The sequence below is a fragment of the Ammospiza caudacuta genome, chromosome 29, assembly GCF_027887145.1.
Source record: "Ammospiza caudacuta isolate bAmmCau1 chromosome 29, bAmmCau1.pri, whole genome shotgun sequence".
NCBI lineage: Eukaryota > Metazoa > Chordata > Aves > Passeriformes > Passerellidae > Ammospiza > Ammospiza caudacuta.
Window position 1 is genome coordinate 5,780,847 of NC_080621.1, and position 13,495 is coordinate 5,794,341.

Below are 13,495 nucleotides of genomic sequence, written 5' to 3' on the forward strand. Positions count from 1 at the left end.
GAGTCAGATCCTCGTCTATTCCCTCATCCTAAGACCCCTGTGAACACGGTCACGGTGACGAGCTGCCAGGGAGACAGGGTGACCGGAGCTCTGCCATCCCCACATCCCGGGCACAGACGAACTGGGGGCATTTCCGTGGCACCCCTGCCACGCTTCCCCTCCCCCCTGCCGACCCCCCCTTTGTCACTCCCTCAGGGTGGGGGACTTGGTGGCACTGCAGGACCCCTCTCTGTGCCATCCCTGAGGTGGCACCTGTGCTTTTTGTCACCACCACCCGCCAATTTGTCACCAGTGCCCCAAAACAGGGGGTGGCCCACATCCAATGGTGGGGGAGAAGGGACAGCAACATTTTTGATGTCTCCCTAACCACTTCCATCCCCCCAAGGATGCTCTGTGACTCTGCACTGCACCCCCCCCCCCGCCCCTACCTCCTCCTCCTCCTTCACCTGTGCCCAGGAGGTGATGCCGCTGCTCCCACTGGGGACGTGCCAGTGACACCAAGGGGACACCGTGGGTCACCCCTCCAAGGGGCTGCAGGGTCACAGTGGCTCCTGGAGTGACAGCTGGTGGCTCCTGCAGTGACAGCTGGAGGACCCATCATGCTGTGGTGACAATTTGGGGGGTGGGTGCTCTTTTTGGGGTCTCCAGGGTTGGTCCCAAAGTACCTTCCCATCACCACAAAGTCACCTCCCCAGGCCTCGCCTCAGTTTCCCTCTCACTCTGCAGGGACCATGTGGAGCTGATGTTATAGCATTGGGTTTATTTGGGGGGATTTTGGGTTGGGGGCTACTGGGATGGACTGGTGGGACAGTGGGATGGGCCAGGCTGTGGGCAGGCTGGTGGGCATCTGGGCTGGGGGCAGGCCAGGCTGAGGGGTTGCAGGGCCAGGGGCTGTCCAGATCAGAATCCAGCTGGGATCCATGGCTCTGGTATCCATCTGGACCAGGGTCCATCCAGAGTGGGATCCATGGCTCTGGTGTCTATCTGGACCAGTGTCCATCCAGAGTGGGAATCATGGCTTGGATGTCCATCTGGACCAGTGTCCAACCTCTCCTGCCCCCATCCATCCCATACTCTCCAGCCAGGGCCACTTCTCACTGCAGAGTGGACGAGACCCTCGGTCAGTGCCAAGATGACCCCAAACCCCATCCCAGCAACCCTGCCAGGCCACCCACCCCGAGCCCCAGTGCCACTGGTGTTCCCTGGAAGCCAGGCCAGATCCGGAATTCCTGGCAAAGGAGATCCAGAGTCCTGGGCTGGGGACTCAAGGGCATCCAGGATAGCGAGCACTGAGTCCATGGGGCATGGGGGGACAATTAGGAACACAACTGGGGACATGCCTGGGTGGACGGGGGTGGGGGGTGAAGGGGGTTAAGGGGTGGGGAGAGGGTTGGAGGGCGGGATGCACCCAAAACTTCACCAAGTCAAACGGGAGGATGTTCAAAACTGGGGGGGGGGGGGGGGGGGGGGGGAGGATGGAAAATAGGGAAAAGAGCCAAAAAGGGGAAAAAGAACCCCAAATAGGGGAAGAGTGACCCAAAATGGGGGGAGGACCCAAATGGCAGAGAAAGGATCCAAAGTAGGGAGGAAAATACACAAAACAGGGAGAAGGGAGGCAAAAGACGGGGAAAGGATCCAATACGGAGGAAACGTCTCAAAGTGGGGGGAAAGGATCCAAAATCAGAGGACAAAGGGTGTCACAGGAACAAAGCTCTTCCTGCACTTGGGGCACTCCCAGGGCTGCCCTTAGTGGTGGCTCTGTTGGTGTCTGGTCAAGCTAGAGCTCTGAGAGAAGCTCTTCCTACACTCAGAACACTCGTAGGGCCTCTCCCCGGTGTGGATGCACCAGTGGCTGATGAGAGCAGCGTTCTGCTTGAAGCCCTTCCCGCAGTCACGGCAGTTGGAGGGCCTCTCATCTGTGTGAAGCTGCTGGTGCAGGAGGAGAAAGGAGCTGGTCTGAAACCTCTTCTTGCGTTTAATACACTCATAGGGCCTCTCTACAGTGTGGATCCTCTGGTGGCCAATCAGGTGGGACTTTGACATTAAGCTCTTCCCACACTGCCCACATTTGTAGGGCTCTTCCAGACATGTGTGGACTTCCATGTGGCGGGTCAGGTGGCTTCTCCTCTGGTAGCTATTCCCACATTCCCCACACTCAAAAGGCCATTCCCCAGTGTGGTTTTTCTGGTGGATGGTCAGTTCAGAGGTCGTCCTGAAGCTCTTCCCACCCTCTGCATACTCATAGGGTTGTTCCTCTGTGTGGGTCCTCAGGTGGGCAGTCAGGGTGGAGTTCTGGGTGAAGCTCTTCCCAAACTCAGGACACTCGTAGGGCCTCTCCCTGCTCTGGACGCACAGGTAGTGATGAGGCCGGAGTTGTACCTTAAGCCTTTTGCACAATGGTGGCAGCAGAAGGGCCTCTTGCCTTTGTGACTCTGCTGATGCCTGATGAGACAGGAACTCATCTGAAACCTCTTCCTGCATTTATCACACTCGTCGGGACGTTCTTCTGTGTGGATTCTCATGTGGCGGATCAGGGAGGATCTCAGGGAGAAGCTCTTCCCACATTCTGAGGACTTGCAGGACTCCTCCCCATCCTGGAGCTGCACATGGACTCCCAGCTCTGAGCTGCAGCTCCATCCCTGGTCCAGGGTGGGCCTTTCTCCCTCAGATCCCCGTGATCGGCGTTTGCAGCCCCTCCTCGTAAGGGATCTCTGGGGCTTTTCTTTCCCCATTTGATTCCTGTGCTGTGGAGCTGCACAAAACAGCCTCTTCCACAAGGTTCTCCTGTGGGGATTTGACCTCCCTGGTCTTGGGCCTCAGCTCCTGGTCTGGGGAAGGAAGGACAAGGAGAAGATGGGATTTGCCTCTGTGCAACAGGGAAGGACAAGGAGATCCCCCCAGTGCGTCCCCAGCAGGACGGCTTTGGCAGCAGGGTTGTCCTGCAGCCAGGGGCCGTGCTGGGGTGGGATATGGAGCAGGAGAGAGGGGGAAAGGGGCACTGACTTCCTCCTCACCTGCCTGAGGCTGCTGGGCCATCTTCCTCTTCCTCACGACCCCCTCCTCTTCCATCGGGCCAAGGTTTAGAAACAGGAAATCCTGGCTTGGAGCAAAACAAGGGCTGGGCGCGCTGGGTTTGGTGGTCCCACTGCCTGTCTTGGTGTATGCTAAGGAAGGCAGAGCCTCCCTTAAAATTGAAAATGTAAACCCCTTCCCTCTAAATCACTATAAGTTTGAAATTAAGGGGCTCTCAGGGAAAGGTATGGAAATAGGAATAACAGTTCTTTGCTAGGAAAATACATAAAAAATGCAGTAGTAGAAAAAAAACCACTGACAGAGTCAGAATCCAAGCTGACACCCAGTTAGTCAGGGTGTTTGTTGCACTCCAATTAAATGGTGGCTGCAGTCCTCCTGGAGGGACAGATGTGGTTCTGTTGAAGCAGTGGTTCCTGCAGAAGGGTGTAGTTTTCCTTCAAAGGTCCAGTGGTGGTGTAGATAGGTCTGGTCTTCCTCGGCAAATCTAGAGGAAAAGAAAAGCTGCTCCTCTGGGAATCTAGTGGAGAAGAAACACTGCTCCTCTGGGAATCCAGTGGGAAAAGCCTGACAGTGGTGTTCCAAATCTCTGATTATATCCAGGTAGGAATGCCTGGCTCCCCCCCATGGGTGGATCATCTACCAATGGAGTGATATAATTTTATCAGTCCTGCAGTGAGGCTCAATGGCCCGTTAACAGAAGATATCTCCCTGAAGGGCTCGTGGAAGAGATAAAGAAAACTGCCCAGTTAAACGAAGATAATTGCCCCACCTGTAACAGATGGCAATAGAATACATACCCCCATCCACATCTTGCATTTCCAACCTCAGACACTCTCCGTTGCTCTCAGTAGCCCAAAGTGTGATCCCAGTTGCTCCCTTTTAACAGCAGTATGATCCCAGTAACTTCCAATATGATCCAAGTCATGTACCACCATTCCCAGTATGGTCCTAGTATAATCCTAGCTGCTTCCAATCCATCCCAGTATGGTCCAAGCTGCCTCCGGCTACATCAACACAATCAGTCCCAGTATGATGCCATTTGCTACCAGCGTGCTCCCAGTTGCTCACAGCATCTCCCACTCACTCTCAGAATGATCCCAGTCATTCCCAGTATATCACATTAGCCCCTAACATGGTCTCAATTGGCCCGGCAGGTTCCTACTCACTTCCAAAACGATCCCAGGATGATCCCAGTACAGCCCAGTCCCTCCCAGCGATGCCACTCCTGGAATCCTCCAGCCCTGTCTGTGTTCCCCCCTCCTAGATTGCCCGATAGGAGCCCCAGGGGCTGGAAGGCCTCAACCAACATCCCCAGCAAGCCCCAGTGTGGATGTGCAGCCCCCAGTTTTCCCAGTTTGCCTCTCCTTCTCCCCAGGCAGGGTTCTCCTCCTCCTGCTCCTCCCAGCCCCAGCGGGTGGGAGCAGCCGAGAGCCCCGCACTGCCCATCCCGACCTGTCCCGGCTCCATCCACGCTCCTGCCGCGGGCTGCGAGGGCTGCAGGACCGGGGCAGGAGGAATGGGATGGTGGAGCAGGGAGGGAGAAGCAGCAGGACAAGGGCTGGAGGGAACAAGAGAAGGAGGAGGAGGAGGAGGTGTGGAGGAGGAAGAGGAGGAGGACGGGTGGGAGGAAGAGCTGGGTGAGAGGAGGAGGAGTGGGAAGTGGAAGCAGGGGGAACACACGCTCCAGCCCTTCCTTTCTCCGCAGCACTCCCGGCCCCTGCGGCATTGCCCCCCCATATCTCAGGTGATCACAGAGGGAGAGCTCAACCAGATATCCTGGGTGCTCCATAGGTGGGGATTTTTTTGGGGATGGGGAGATTTTTGGAGCTCAAAGGACTCCAAAGCTAAGTTGCCAATGCCCATTGGGGAGATTTTGGCAGTGTCCCGGGAGGTTGTTTCTTCACGGGGAAGGACAGGAGAGGGGAGAACACTGGGACACCGAAGTGTGTAGCCCAGAGAGAGGAGACCGCCAGGATTCAGCCCGGAGAGGGGAACACCCTTGCGAGGGGGAAGCCCTGGAGCTCCCCACAGCCTGGAGCAGAGTCAGGTGAAACGGGAGCGCTGAGACACCAAGAGCCCCGGCATTGCTAAGAGGGAGCCCAGAGAGGGGGATCTGGGGAACCCCCGGGGGCTGCAGGGAACCCCCAGCAGCACAGAGAAGGGGGAGCCCCAGAAGCCCAATGTCAGATGAGCAGAGAGGGGGGACCCTGGGGATTCCCGTGGCAGCCTCTCCTGGAGAGGAGAGCGCTCAATAGATGCAGAACTTCAAGAAGTCCAAAGTGGAGAGACCAGAGAAGGGCAATTCATGGGGAGCTCTTTTTTGGAATAATCATGAGACATTCAAGTCTTGGAAGGCTTAAGGATGGTATTTCTGAGGGTTTTTCCAACTAAATTTTTTTAGTCTGGAGATGTTTATGGACACAAAATGCCTGGAGACTTCTAGAGATGGGTTGGGGCAGGACAAATGCCCAACAAAATGCTCTCAATACCTTGTTTTTCTCTTGGAAATAGGATTTCTCATTTCCAAACCTTAGTCCAGTCTGTGAGCTCTGTCTCTGGGAACACCCACTGTTGATTAATTTTATCAGTCACTCAGTGAATCTCAATGGCCCATTAACAGAAGATATCTCCCTGGAGGGATGATGGGTTATGGAAGAGATAAAAATAAACCTGCCTCACCTGGTTTTAACAGCTTGCCCATTAATAGACAATATCTGCCCTGGTGTTAGGAGGGATGTGTCATGGAAGTGATAAAGAACACTGCTCCTCCTGGTTTCAACAGATGGTGATAAAATACATACTGCTGGTTACATCTTGCAGTGCAACATAAGACAAGATGGACATGGACCAGGGGTTGATGCCGGGCATGGTGGAACCTAGGAATGGGATGACACAGGGAACAGACCAGAGAGCGACACCAGGCAGCAGGGACAATGTATCAAGGTGACACCAGCGGGTGTTCCCAGAGACAGGGCAACAGACTTGGATAAGGTTTGGAAATGAGAAAAACAAGGTATGAGAGCATTTTGTTGGGCATTCGTCCTGCCCCAACCCATCTCTAGAAGTCTCCAGACATTTTGTGTCCATAAACATCTCCAGACTAAAAAAATTTAGTTGGAAAAACCCTCAGAAATACCATCCTTAAGCCTTCCAAGACTTGAATGTCTCATGATTATTCCAAAAAAGAGCTCCCCATGAATTGCCCTTCTCTGGTCTCTCCACTTTGGACTTCTTGAAGTTCTGCATCTATTGAGCGTTCTCCTCTCCAGGAGGAGAGGCTGCCACGGGAATCCCCAGGGTCCCCCCTCTCTGCTCATCTGACATTGGGCTTCTGGGGCTCCCCCTTCTCTGTGCTGCTGGGGGTTCCCTGCAGCCCCCGGGGGTTCCCCAGATCCCCCTCTCTGGGCTCCCTCTTAGCAATGCCGGGGCTCTTGGTGTCTCAGCGCTCCCGTTTCACCTGACTCTGCTCCAGGCTGTGGGGAGCTCCAGGGCTTCCCCCTCGCAAGGGTGTTCCCCTCTCCGGGCTGAATCCTGGCGGTCTCCTCTCTCTGGGCTACACACTTCGGTGTCCCAGTGTTCTCCCCTCTCCTGTCCTTCCCCGTGAAGAAACAACCTCCCGGGACACTGCCAAAATCTCCCCAATGGGCATTGGCAACTTAGCTTTGGAGTCCTTTGAGCTCCAAAAATCACCCCATCCCCAAAAAAATCCCCACCTATGGAGCACCCAGGATATTTGGTTGAGCTCCCCCTCTGTGATCACCTGAGATATGGGGGGGCAATGCCGCAGGGGCCGGGAGTGCTGCGGAGAAAGGAAGGGCTGGAGCGTGTGTTCCCCCTGCTTCCACTTCCCACTCCTCCTCCTCTCACCCAGCTCTTCCTCCCACCCGTCCTCCTCCTCTTCCTCCTCCACACCTCCTCCTCCTCCTCCTTCTCTTGTTCCCTCCAGCCCTTGTCCTGCTGCTTCTCCCTCCCTGCTCCACCATCCCATTCCTCCTGCCCCGGTCCTGCAGCCCTCGCAGCCCGCGGCAGGAGCGTGGATGGAGCCGGGACAGGTCGGGATGGGCAGTGCGGGGCTCTCGGCTGCTCCCACCCGCTGGGGCTGGGAGGAGCAGGAGGAGGAGAACCCTGCCTGGGGAGAAGGAGAGGCAAACTGGGAAAACTGGGGGCTGCACATCCACACTGGGGCTTGCTGGGGATGTTGGTTGAGGCCTTCCAGCCCCTGGGGCTCCTATCGGGCAATCTAGGAGGGGGGAACACAGACAGGGCTGGGGGATGCCAGGAGTGGCATCGCTGGGAGGGACTGGGCTGTACTGGGATCATCCTGGGATCGTTTTGGAAGTGAGTAGGAACCTGCCGGGCCAATTGAGACCATGTTAGGGGCTAATGTGATATACTGGGAATGACTGGGATCATTCTGAGAGTGAGTGGGAGATGCTGTGAGCAACTGGGAGCACGCTGGTAGCAAATGGCATCATACTGGGACTGATTGTGTTGATGTAGCCGGAGGCAGCTTGGACCATACTGGGATGGATTGGAAGCAGCTAGGATTATACTAGGACCATACTGGGAATGGTGGTACATGACTTGGATCATATTGGAAGTTACTGGGATCATACTGCTGTTAAAAGGGAGCAACTGGGATCACACTTTGGGCTACTGAGAGCAACGGAGAGTGTCTGAGGTTGGAAATGCAAGATGTGGATGGGGGTATGTATTCTATTGCCATCTGTTACAGGTGGGCCAGTTATCTTCTGTTAATTGGGCAGTTTTCTTTATCTCTTCCACAAGCCCTTCAGGGAGATATCTTCTGTTAATGGGCCATTGAGCCTCACTGCAGGACTGATAAAATTACCTCACCCCATTGGTAGATGTTCCACCCATGGGGAGGAGCCAGGCATTCCTACCTCGATATAATCAGAGATTTGGAACACCACTGTCAGGCTTTTCCCACTGGATTCCCAGAGGAGCAGAATTTCTTCTTCACTGGATTCCCAGAGGAGCAGCTTTTCTTCTCCACTGGATTTGCCGAGGAAGACCAGACCTATCTACACCACCACTGGACCTTTGAAGGAAAACTACACCCTTCTGCAGGAACCACTGCTTCAACAGAACCACATCTGTCCCTCCAGGAGGACTGCAGCCACCATTTAATTGGAGTGCAACAAACACCCTGACTAACTGGGTGTCAGCTTGGATTCTGACTCTGTCAGTGGTTTTTTTTCTACTACTGCATTTTTTATGTATTTTCCTAGCAAAGAACTGTTATTCCTATTTCCATACCTTTCCCTGAGAGCCCCTTAATTTCAAACTTATAGTGATTTAGAGGGAAGGGGTTTACATTTTCAATTTTAAGGGAGGCTCTGCCTTCCTTAGCAGACACCAAGACAGGCAGCGGGACCATCAAACCCAACGCGCCCAGCCCTTGTTTTCCCCCAAGCCAGGATTTCCTGTTTCTAAACCTTGGCCCGATGGAAGAGGAGGGGGTCATGAGGAAGAGGAAGATGGCCCAGCAGCCCCAAGCAGGTGAGGAGGAAGTCAGTGCCCCTTTCCCCCTCTCTCCTGCTCCATATCCCACCCCAGCACGGCCCCTGGCTGCAGGACAACCCTGCTGCCAAAGCCGTCCTGCTGGGGACGCACTGGGGGGATCTCCTTGTCCTTCCCAGTGGCATGGAGGCAAATCCCATCCTCTCCTTGTCCTTCCTTCCCCAGACCAGCGGCTGAGGATGGAGACCAGGGTGGACAAATCCCCACAGGAGAACCTTGTGGAAGAGGCTGTTTTGAGCAGCTCCACAGCACAGGAATCCAATGGGGAGGAAAAACCCCAGAGATCCCTCACGAGGAGGGGCTGCAAACGCAGATCTCCGGCATCTGAGGGGGAAAGGCCCACCCTGGACCGGGGAGGCGCCTGGAGCTCAGAGCTCGTGGTCCACGAGCAGCTTCAGGGTAAGGAGAAGCCCCAGAAGTGCTTGAAATGTGGGAAGAGCTTCAGCCAGAAATCCAACCTGATCTGCCACATGAAAATCCACATGGGGGAGAGGCCCTATATATGTGAGGAGTGTGGGAAGAGCTTCAGCCGGAGATCCAACTTGACTGTCCACTTGAGGAGCCACACCGAGGAGAGGTCTTACAAGTGTGAGGAGTGTGGGAAGAGCTTCAGCTGGATCTCCTGCCTGATTGTCCACCTGAGGAGGCACACTGAGGAGAGGTGTTACAAGTGTGAGGAGTGTGGGAAGAGTTTCAGCCGGATCTCCCACCTGACTGTCCACATGAGGAGGCACACCGGGGAGAAACCCTACGAGTGTGATAAATGCAGAAAGGGGTTTCAGACCAGCTCTGATCTCCTCAGGCACCAGCGCACTCACACAGAGGAGAGGCCCTTCCTCTGCCCCGACTGTGGGAAAGGCTTCAAGTACAACTCCTCCCTTGTCAGCCACCAGCACATGCACACCTGGGAGAGGCCCTATGAGTGTCCCGAGTGTGGGAAGAGATTCACCCACAAGTCGAACCTGATTGTCCACAAGAGGATCCACACTGGCGAGAGGTCTTACGAGTGTGGGGAGTGTGGGAAGAGCTTCTGCCAGCGCTCCCACCTGATCTACCACCTGAGGAGCTACACTGGGGAGAAGCCCTATGAGTGTGATAAATACAGGAAGAGGTTTCAGACCAGCTCTCATCTTGTCAGGCACCAGAGGATTCACATGGAGGAGCGGCCCTTTCGCTGCCCTGACTGCGGGAAGGGCTTCAGGGACAACTCCACCCTTGTGACCCACCGGCGCATCCACAGTGGGGAGAGGCCCTATGAGTGTCCTGAGTGTGGGAAGAGCTTCTCTCAGAGCTCTATCTTGAGCAGACACCAACAGAGCCAGCACTAAGGGCAGCCCAGTAAGTGCCCCAAGTGCAGGAAGACCTTCCTGCGCTGCTCCAGCTCCAGCCGCCGCAGAGGGATCCACCCTGGGTAATCCCCAGGGAACCCCGGTAAGCAGAGCCCAGGCCATTCCTGTTGCCGGTTATCCATGTTAGAAACCACCTTTCCAGCTGCTTCACATCTTCCTTGCACCCCGTGGCCTGGATTTTCCTTTCATTTCTGTTGGTCCCTTCAAAACACACAAAACTAGGGTAAAAAAAAAGACATTGGAATAAGCCATTGATGGGGACATGGGGGGATCTTCCAGGGGAGGGGGGACATGTTGGGTTTGAGGGAGGTGGGGTTTCCTGGGAGGGACTTGGGGGTTGCTCAGGGCTTTGGGCAGAACAGGCCCAGTAGCTGCAAAAGTGCTTGGGAACCCTGGTGAAAGTTGTGGCGTGGCTGATCAAGGCCCCCCTGCCCTGGAACTGTCTCCATGTCCCTCTGTCCTGGTTGCCAGTGTCCCTGTCCAGGATCCCCCTCTCCCTGCTGTCACCCCCTCTCACCCACCCATTCCCATGTCACCCTGGTACCGTTCTGCTGCCATCCAAGCCTGAATCTCATTCCAGTCTCATTCCCTATCCGTCTCCCATATTCCAAGTCTCTGTTCCCCTTCTGTTATTCACGGTCTTGCTCCTGTTCCCGTATTTCCATTTCAATATTCCCTGTCCCATACCCATATTCCAATTCCCGGTCCCTGTCCCCATTCTCTGTGCCATTCCAGTTCCGGGTGCCATTTCCGATCATGTCCCCATTCCCATGTGTCTTCCCTGTCCCCATACCCACTCCCTGTCCTCATTGCCGTCCCCATTCCTGCTCCCGGTCCCCATTCCCGCTCCCTGTCCCCTCTCACCGGCCGCCGCCGCCATCGCTCCGGCCCCTCCCGGTCCTCACATAACCGAGCAAACCCCGCGCTGCTCCCGCCCACCAATCCCAGCACGCGATCGCTCTCTTATTCTCATAACCAGGCCTTCTATTGTGGCCCCACTAGCTGCCGGCTGCAGCCGCCTCCGAGTGCTGTTTGCTCCCAGTTCCCTCTCAGTTCTCCCAGTAAAAGCGGGACTGGCAGGGAAAGCACTCCCAATTCCTTTCCGCTGCTCTCATGATCTTTCCCAATGCTCCCAGTTTCACTCCCCAGTTTCACTGCCATGCTGTTTCGGAACCCACCCAGGGCAGAGCGCGGCTGCTTTTGGGTGTCAGCATTGCCTGGGCCAGTCTAGGAGTGATAGAAAAGTGGGAGGAAGAGGAGGAACAGATGAGGAGTAAGTGGAGGAGCAGAAGGAAGAGGAGCAGCACAACCATGTTGGTTTCCCCGCCGCCTTCCCCTGCCGCTCCCCTGACTCCTGCTGCATTGCCCCCTCCAGAAGCCGCAGGTGAGTGGGGAGGGGGAGCTCACACAAAATCCATTGGGGGTCTCTGGGAGGGTTTTTTCATGGGGCAGGGGATCTTTGACTCTTGCAGGACCTCAAACCCGAACCGTGAATTTCCCGTGGAGGGAACAGCCTCACGTTCGCCTGGTACCGATGGGCACAGGGGCAATCTCAGGCTGGGGGATGCCCAGGAGAGCAAAAGGGAGCTCGGGAGCCTTGGAGTGGGGAAGAGCACAGAGGGACGATCCCGGAGCTGGGAGACAAACTGGCTGCCTGGAGGGGTGGGGGAGGCTGGGGATGAGCGGGCTCCAGGTCCCCCGAGGCTGAAAGGGGCACTGACTTCTCCAGCTGCACTTGGGCAACAGGACTATCAAACTCAACACGTTCAGCCGTTGTTTTCCCCCAAACCAGGATTTTCTTTTTCCAAACCTTGGCCCGATGAAGAAGGAGGACACCCTGAGGAAGAGGAAGATGGCCCAGCAGCCCCAGGCAGGTGAGGAGGAAGTCAGTGCCCCTTTCCCCCTCTCTCCTGCTCCATATCCCACCCCAGCACGGCCCCCGGCTGCAGGACAACCCTGCTGCCAAAGCCATCCTGCTGGGGATGCACTGGGGGGATCTCCTTGCCCTTCCCTGTTGCACAGAGGCAAATCCCATCTTCTCCTTGTCCTTCCTTCCCCAGACAAGAAGCTTAGGCCAGAGACCAGGGAGGTCAAATCCCCACAGGAGAACTTTGTAGAAGAGGCTGTTTTGTGCCACTCCACAGCACAGGAATCAAAGGGGAAAGAAAAGCCCCAGAGATCCCTTACGAGGAGGGGCTGCAAACGCCGATCACGGGGATCTGAGGGGGAAAGGCCCACCCTGGACCAGGGAGGGAGCTGCAGCTCAGAGCTGGGGATCCATGAGCAGCTCCAGGATGGGGAGGAGTCCTGCAAGTCCTCAGAATGTGGGAAGAGCTTCTCCCTGAGATCCTCCCTGATCCGCCACATGAGAATCCACACAGAAGAACGTCCCGACGAGTGTGATAAATGCAGGAAGAGGTTTCAGATGAGTTCCTGTCTCATCAGGCATCAGCAGAGTCACAAAGGCAAGAGGCCCTTCTGCTGCCACCTTTGTGCAAAAGGCTTCAGGTACAACTCCGGCCTCATCACTACCTGCGCGTCCATAGCGGGGAGAGGCCCTACGAGTGTCCTGAGTTTGGAAAGAGCTTCACCCAGAACTCCACCCTGACTGCCCACCTGAGGACCCACACGGAGGAACAAAGCTATGAGTATGCAGAGTGTTGAAGTGAGGGGGAGAACGACCATCCTATAATGCATCGAACTCCAATTTATTGATCGATCAGTCACTTTAAATAACAGTGTTAATTAACTTCATGCATATTCCAAAATCCAGGTTTATGATAGGCTAACAGAGAAAACTCTAACCACTCCTTTTGTTTTACAATACCGTTGATTGTTTACACAAAATAAAACCAGTGTTCTCACTGTGATATGAAAGGTTCCCAAAACTTCCATTTCTGTTCCCACGGTGCCATCTTTTCCCAGAGAGGGTGTTTCATTTGTTATGGGAAGACTGCCTGAGAACTTTATTGTTTATAGAATGATGCCTGAGAGAGACTAATTGTTTATAGAAGTCAGGCTGGGAACTGCTTTGGAACTGCTTCACAGCTACCTGTTACTTTTCTCTCAATTGCATGGCTTCATGGCCTTTTTCCTCAAGCCATGCCTGAACTAAACTCCCGACATTTCCCCCGTCTTTTTCTTTAAAAGAAAGGAGGTTAGTTTGCCACATTTTCTCTATCATCTTACTAACCATCTTTTGGATATAGCCACAGAAACAAGGTGAGATAAGTAAAAGCAATAAGAGTACACCTAATATCCCTATAGCATATTTTACAAGGTTTCTTAGCCATGGTCCCAATCCTAAACTTTTAAGCCACTCATCAATACCCAATCCTTCTTCTTCTTTAAGGCTGTTAAGCCCTAATCGTAGCTCTTTTAACTTAGCATGAATAGATACAGAATGATCAGATAAGTTCATGCAACACATCCCTTCAAACTCTTCACATCCATGGCCTTGTGCTAATAATAAGAAATCTATAGCAGCTCTATTTTGTAGAACAGCGTGATTAACACTTTATACATCTGAAGTTAGCATATCTAATATCTAGAAGTGAAGTTTTATTCAG

The 13,495-nt window shown here is 54.5% G+C and overlaps 1 pseudogene; it reads left to right on the top strand.

Annotated features, from left to right (window-relative positions):
• Nucleotides 1-12,590, top strand: part of LOC131569230 (zinc finger protein 850-like) — a 337,185-nt pseudogene extending 324,595 nt beyond the window's left edge.
• Nucleotides 12,591-13,495: the final 905 nt, after the last annotated feature.